This window comes from Cryptomeria japonica, chromosome 1, assembly GCF_030272615.1.
Source record: "Cryptomeria japonica chromosome 1, Sugi_1.0, whole genome shotgun sequence".
NCBI lineage: Eukaryota > Viridiplantae > Streptophyta > Pinopsida > Cupressales > Cupressaceae > Cryptomeria > Cryptomeria japonica.
The window spans coordinates 487,772,563-487,779,798 of NC_081405.1; the positions used below are offsets into that span (position 1 = coordinate 487,772,563).

The following is a 7,236-nucleotide window of genomic DNA, read 5'->3' on the forward strand; positions in this document are numbered from 1 at the left end:
ATATGTTGTCAAAATTATTATTAGTGAGGCCAAAGTCTATGATGATACCCTCTTTCTAATCTATTTCGCTTGGAACCTGATTGTCCTCACTAGAATCATTGATATGTTGTGATCCAACTTCAACTGGCCTAGACCCCGAACCTTGTCCATCATAGGGTATGGGTGTATATGTGTGGATTGTATCTACCTCAATGTCTTCAGTGACATCAGAGAAAGTATCCAATTCATATTCATTTGATTCTATCTCAAACTCACTTTCTAAGACTACACCATTGTAACTGACAGGAATATTGTATGGTGAGAAGAGTTTGCTGATAATTGATACAAGTTTTGTTGCTTGTGTTGATTCAGGTTATGTTCTTGCTTGTACTCATTGGATTTGTTTATAAATAGATTCCTCTCTTTGAATGGCAAGTTCTTCTTGTTGTTGCTTATATTTTTCTTCTCTTTGTGTTCTATTTGGTCCTTCTATTATTGATTTTGTATTGGCTTAATTAGGTTCTGTCATTGCTTGCACGTGATGTATCTGTTTATAGGAAGCCTCCTCTCTTTGAATAGCGAGTTCCTCTTGTCGTTTCTCATATTATTCATCTTTTTGTTTTCTTTGTTTGTCTTTTCAGGTGCTTGATGTATCACTTCTTGCCATGATTCTTCTTTATATGTTACATTTCTTCTCCATTAGGGGTTTTGATGATGATCTCATTTTTGCACCGGTTGAATATGTTGGTCATACCCAAGTCCAGATTTATCTTTGGTAAGTTGCGAATGGGGTTGAATTGTTTCTGTGATGCCTTCTTGATGCTTGCCAATAGGATCCTTTCCTTGGTATCTCATCTGTTGCATGATTCTAAATCTATTACATCATCACTCTTATATTATTTGCATATCATATACTACTGTCAGTCTTACTCTGCTTCACACTTCTTCTTTATCAACACCACATCACACCTTATCATCATTCCTTAATCTCAATATACAAGCATATGTGTGTGTGTGTATATACTACCAGAAACCATAAATACAATATGTCGGTCAAGCACAAATGATTTACATAATAATACATTGCTTGGATCAGCACGTTACACAAACATGACTCGAACAAAATAGGTAACCAAGTCAGCCTTCATTGATCTTCTACATGATTCCTTGATTACCAAAACATACGCTTCAACAGATCTACACACTTCTTTAATTAACAAAACACATGCTTCAATTGTCGAAACACAGCTGGTGTCAACCAGACCCATAAACATGGACAAATTCCAATCATAACAACTTCCAACTCCAAGATATAAATACCACAAATTCTAGAACATAGAACTCATAGAACATAATGTAATACAAACATCTAGGTAGAAATACAACTAATACAACTTCAACCATGACTCGCAAATAATAGATTCTGAAGCAAGGGATCTTCCAGAAATACCTCTATTAGATCATACATACTTAGCTACTTAGTATATGTTCAATATCACTTCTCTGCTTACTACAAACATTATCTGTTCATTATCACTACTCTGCTCAATATGCTACATTCGGTCCAACTGGGTCAATGGGTTTGACATCAATGACAACATTCACATGTCTAACCCATGTATTATATCTTCTATTCTTCTAGGTAAGTTTCTTTCTATGTAGTCCAACATAGATGAATCTTCTTCTTTAATAGTCATACAACATAATTATTTTTTTGGAAAATTAAAATATAGTTAATCATGCAAATGAAAAGATGCTACTGCATATAATTATGGTAACATGAATTGAATCGATAAATGAACTAAAATAAAAAAATTCAATAAATTGGATGAAGAATTTGATATATCATGTTTAGTGACCTCTTTAAATCTTTCGCTGGCTTAGGATGGTAAGGAAACACAAGTGGAAGAGGGTTGGATTTCTATTAAGGGTAAGAAAGCTAAGTTCTCTAAACCCTCTTTTGAGATGACTCTCTGATCCCACAAGAGTAGCTCTGATTGTAAATATTGATGGTGCATGGCTAGGGGTTGGCTTTAGGTTGGTTGTTGACTGTTCTTTTTGCAGCTTTTGTTTTTGGTTGTGGGAACCTATTTTTAAAACCCATGTATATGGCTATGGGAGTCAAAATTACCCATGGTTGTCTGGTGCTTTCATGTTCCTTTTGTTAGGACAACTTTCTGGTTGAGGGTTCCAAATCCATTCAAAATCTGATTGTAAAGGGTTTTGGGTCCCTCCAAAACCTGTTTTTGCCTTAATAAAAAATATGGTTTGTATTGTAATATTGATGAAATTCATGATCATCAAATAGAAAATAAATCAATTAGTCTTAATCATAGTGTCTTTGAAAGCATTTGGTTCTTTATAACACATTCAAAGTTTCTTTTAATCAAATTAGAATAATATTGAATCAATAAAATTGGTGCACTTGTTGTAAGCCTTCTCGGAATATTTCATCTTTGCATCAACCTTCCATTCCACTAGAGATACCTTATGAGGTGTTTTCACCATGCTAAACATTGATGTGTTTGTTGAATTCATTGCTAGTAAGCAAGATAAGTTGATTCACATGGGGGCACTATTTAGTAAGTCTTCCAAGTCCATTGCCTTTATTGTCAACCAATCATAGAAGAGTGAGAAAGGAGTAAAGGTTTTTAGGAGAAGAAACCAAGTATATTTGGAGAGAAACTCTCTTCTACTAGTCCAAAATTATAAGATTAGTCAAAAGTTGCTAAGTGAAATTATTCTAAGAAGGCAAGATTGATACATCTAAGTGCATGGAGAAATTGATTGAATCACTCTTAGAGATTCTAAAGAAGAATAAGATCATTTTTTGTATTCCTCTACTTCATCTCCCTCCTAAGAAACTAGAAAAAGTAAAAGGTAAATATTTCATTTCTATTACCTCTTCACCATTTTTGAAGGCTTGGACATTTTAATTAAAGAGTCATACACCATATGGATTCATTAAATGATCAATTCTCTACACTTGAGTCATGGGTTGAATTGACTATACGAATCAATGATTCCGCGTCCTTGTGCAGAGAGCTATCAAAGGACGTACAAAGATACATATTGAGTGGAGAGGTCGGTTAGTGAATCTTTGAGAGGTTGTTATCTACCTATTGAAGAGGTTTACTTTCCCCCCTCTACACTAATGTAATTAACTCAATATAATTATGCGCAATTAATTAATTAATCATTAGTATTTAATTACCTTTAAAAAACTAATATTAATACTTTCTTGGTAAGAAAATATTAGACTAACACAAGGGTAAGGGATTGAATCTAACAACTCGAAATGCCAACATGACCAATACTAACATGATCAGCAAACAATGAACAAGGGTACCTGACAGGGCTCTTGTTTCTATAGTAACATTGGTACGATAAGAGTCTGACTGATAACTCCAATTTCCACTTTACCATTGGGTTATAGAGCACGCTCAGACCTGAAGGTTCAAGTGGAGTCAATGCTCGATACCTGCAGCTGCACAAACAAACTATCAAACATATACATATAAACTATATAATAACATACCGTGAAAAGGGAATGGAAGCGACATAGCTTGCCCATAAAGAGCAGTGCGACACTTCTCCCTTTCATCCAAACACATCAAGGATAAAACATAGTGTATGGTCAGAACAAATAATCATCGATAAACATAATGATTAAATCCTAACATCACATATATAAACCACTCAGTGATCATCTAACTATTAGAGAATAGATAACATGAAATAATCACATCATAGTCAACAATATGAAAATCATCATTATGCCAACAATCCATAGAACATATAGTATGAATATCACATAAGAATCCAAAAGACATAGACAAACATCATATCCAAAACAAGATCAACCAACACCAAAAGGGTCAAAACCACACAGAAAGCTCAAAGCAACAAAGTCTAACAAGCCAAAAGAGAAAGGGCACTACAACAAGATTAAGAATATGTGTGTATGAAGATAAATTGACTAAATATATAAAAATTAAATAAAACTTGATTATATATGAAATTATACCATTTGTTAATATATACATATATCAAACTATTTCCTAAAATAAACATAAAATTAAATTAAAAAAATAAATATACAGATTTCATCAGTATACAATCTAAACTAAAATATATATTAAAATTAAACTATTTAAATATCTATTAGAAACCATAAACTTGTCAAATTTAGAGAGCATATTAGAAAAGGAGAAGCATTATTAATATCTTGAAAGGATAGACCAGTGAATGTATTATATTATAATTCACATCAACTTCGGTAAAAAACGTCTTCCCGATACGTCCAAATATTGTGTGCAAAAACTTAGGTCCTACCGAGATTTGAACTCGGGTTACTGGATTCAGAGTCCAATATCCTCACCACTAGACCATAGGACCGTTACACTTTTACATCAAATTAATAAATTTTATTGTTATTTGTTTTTCTAACTTACAGGTTTCGGTGAACTAATAGTAAATTAAATCAAGTCGAAAGGCACAAAGTTGTTACTCGGCAAGGAAGAACACAGCGACACAGGATTCACAGATGTTTAACTTAAACAATAAAGACAATAGTAGGGACCTCGAGTTAATTAATGATGTTATGTCCATAACCCCTAAAATGGTTTAATTAAAGATATCATTTGTATTTGAACCTACACTTCTCATCCTCGGATAGGTCCTTATCTTTTGTCATGGATTGTCATGGTCCTCTCATATTTGACATTTATTTAGGATTCCCTAACTAATTTTGACATGTTTATACACTTCATGATTTAAGAGTTACACTCTTTCGAGAACTCATGGCGTGATGATTACAAAGTTGGATGATCTAGCAAGCAATGATCATTTGTAAGTTAGATACAAGTCAAAATCATGTTTAGAAATGATTGTTAGGTTAAATAGGAGAAGAATGTGGCTTTTAAATTCAAAATTCGATATTTTTTTAGTTTTTTAGGACTATATAAATTTTAAGGTGGTATTGGCAAAACCACTTGTTCTGTATCAAAAATGTTACCGAGATACATACATTAATTTCAACAATTGTTTCCAACAAGTGACAATTTCATAATCACTAGTGCATTTGAAATTGTCATGATGTATTGCAACCACAACTTAAATGTCTTGTGACTACCATTGCCTTTGGAGGGCTACCCTAGTAGATTTGACAACGTTGTTATAATTAGAGGTTACCTCAAACCACCATGAGAATCCCATAGACAATTCTATACATAGCATGCTCCCTCGCCCCAACAACTATAGATGATACGCATAAGGCTTAATGCAAAACATGTGGTTTTGCTAATACCACCATATAATTTAAATAGTAAAAAGTTAAAAATGATCAAATGTGGAATTTTAAAAGGCACATGCTTATTTTATTTAATCTAACAATTATCTTGATAGTAAATTTATTGAATTCCATTATTTTTAAAACAAACAAAGTTGAGTTTTTTTTTACAAAGGGGTTTTTTCTTGTATCTAACTTGTAAAAGGAATATTGCCTATTACATTGTCCATCTCCATGATCACTAAGCCATGAGCTCTCCAAATATAATTGTTGATTAGAAATCAGATCCAGTGAATATCTTAAAAGGGTCAACCACAAAAATCCTCAAAATCACTATCAAATCTAATCTACCCATTGTAGTGTTGTAAATTGTACTTCTTAATTGTGAGTCCAATTTCACGCTCTCCTTAGCACTTGCTTTAGTTTAAACTCCCAGGCAATTTTAGGATAATTTTTAGCCTTGAGCTTACCCCCCAACTCAAGGAGATGTGTCTTATTTTAAAACTTAATTATCTTATTCCACATTTAATTATCCTCAAAAATCAAAATCAGGACCAAATCTTATATCACAAGTGTACATTCTTGCTCTCCCTACCAAACAACTCATTTTGGAGGGACAAGGATGCCTATCAAAATCTTTTAAAATTTATAATATTTCAAGTTTCGGCCTTAACATTACAAAATCTAGTCTCAGTTTTTATTTATGATCATTTTATGTCAACTTTTTATCAAGAAAAAAAAAAAACCTTGTGACTCATATAAAAGTTGGATTATAAGATAAATGACATTTCCCAAAAAATCTTCATAAAGAAAAGTGCCTCCACTAAATATCATAACATGATTGCACAAAATGATCTTTTTGAAATGACATCATGATCATTAGGAAATTAAAATTGTTAGATTCTAAACAACATTCACATTAAAAAAATATTAAATAATTCACTCAAGATTATATTCCCCAATATTACATTGAAGATCTATGGGCTTCAACAACAATCAAAGGTACTTCTCCAATTATTTAGGACTCCCCTCACTATTCTATTGTTTATGCATTTTAATGATGGGACTTTAAATGATGAAACTATTGATTTCTTTGCTCATCTAAGGTAAAACAATTCGATCCTTCATGAAAATCATTAAAGTTTGAACACCTTTTTTTTTTAAATGTATGCAAAGTTTATTAAACATTGCAAATTGTGAGGGATATAAAGACTTCTACGTGACACATCTAAATACAACTAAAATATATTAAAAATAAGATATCTACAAATGGGTCTATTGAGAAGGATTTGGAGGCATTAAGTTTTGATTAATTAAAAAAATAGGTTTTCAGGATCCGAAATCTTTAACATAGGATTTGGAGGCATTAAGTTAAGTAAATGAAATTTGTAGGTTTAATACCTATCAAAACGAAAAAAGGTAGGTAATCTCATTGGTTCTTATCAAAGCAAAAATTGATATGTAGTTTGAAAGGGAAAAGACCAAATGAAGGAACATATGATACCTAAAAGTGAAAAATGTTGGAAATATTGTCATTCATCTCGAGTGTATGAGAAAGATTGTTGATAATGCCAATGATGTCAAAGGCTGAAGAAAATTGTTATGGGTATGCGACCCTTTCTAGGGTCATCGTCCCAGATAGTTTCTTTGCAGTTGCTACCTATTTTGGGAAACTCATAAGAAAAATGGTCAATGGTTACCCTTTGCTTGTTTACCTATTTCATCTAAGTCCTAGTCCTATGATCATGCCTCACTTGACCTGTATATCAAAATAAAAGATCATAAAATCCAATTAAAAATATTTGAATAATTACATACATCCAAGCCCTGTTAGGTTTTTTCTATGAGTTCACTAGCAAATGTGGATTTGTTAAGAATTATCTTATTATATTATTGATCCAAGGGGGATTTCCCACCCCTTGGATTTTAACTCCACGATGTCTCTTATTACTCCTTGCCAATTTATA

At 32.3% G+C, this 7,236-nt stretch overlaps 1 non-coding gene across 1 annotated transcript; it reads right to left on the reverse strand.

The window, feature by feature from the left end:
- Positions 1 to 4,305: 4,305 nt before the first annotated feature.
- On the reverse strand, positions 4,306 to 4,377 carry TRNAQ-CUG (transfer RNA glutamine (anticodon CUG)). The gene has a single exon. It is a non-coding gene; the product is annotated as a tRNA-Gln (tRNA).
- Between the last annotated feature and the right edge of the window lie 2,859 nt (positions 4,378 to 7,236).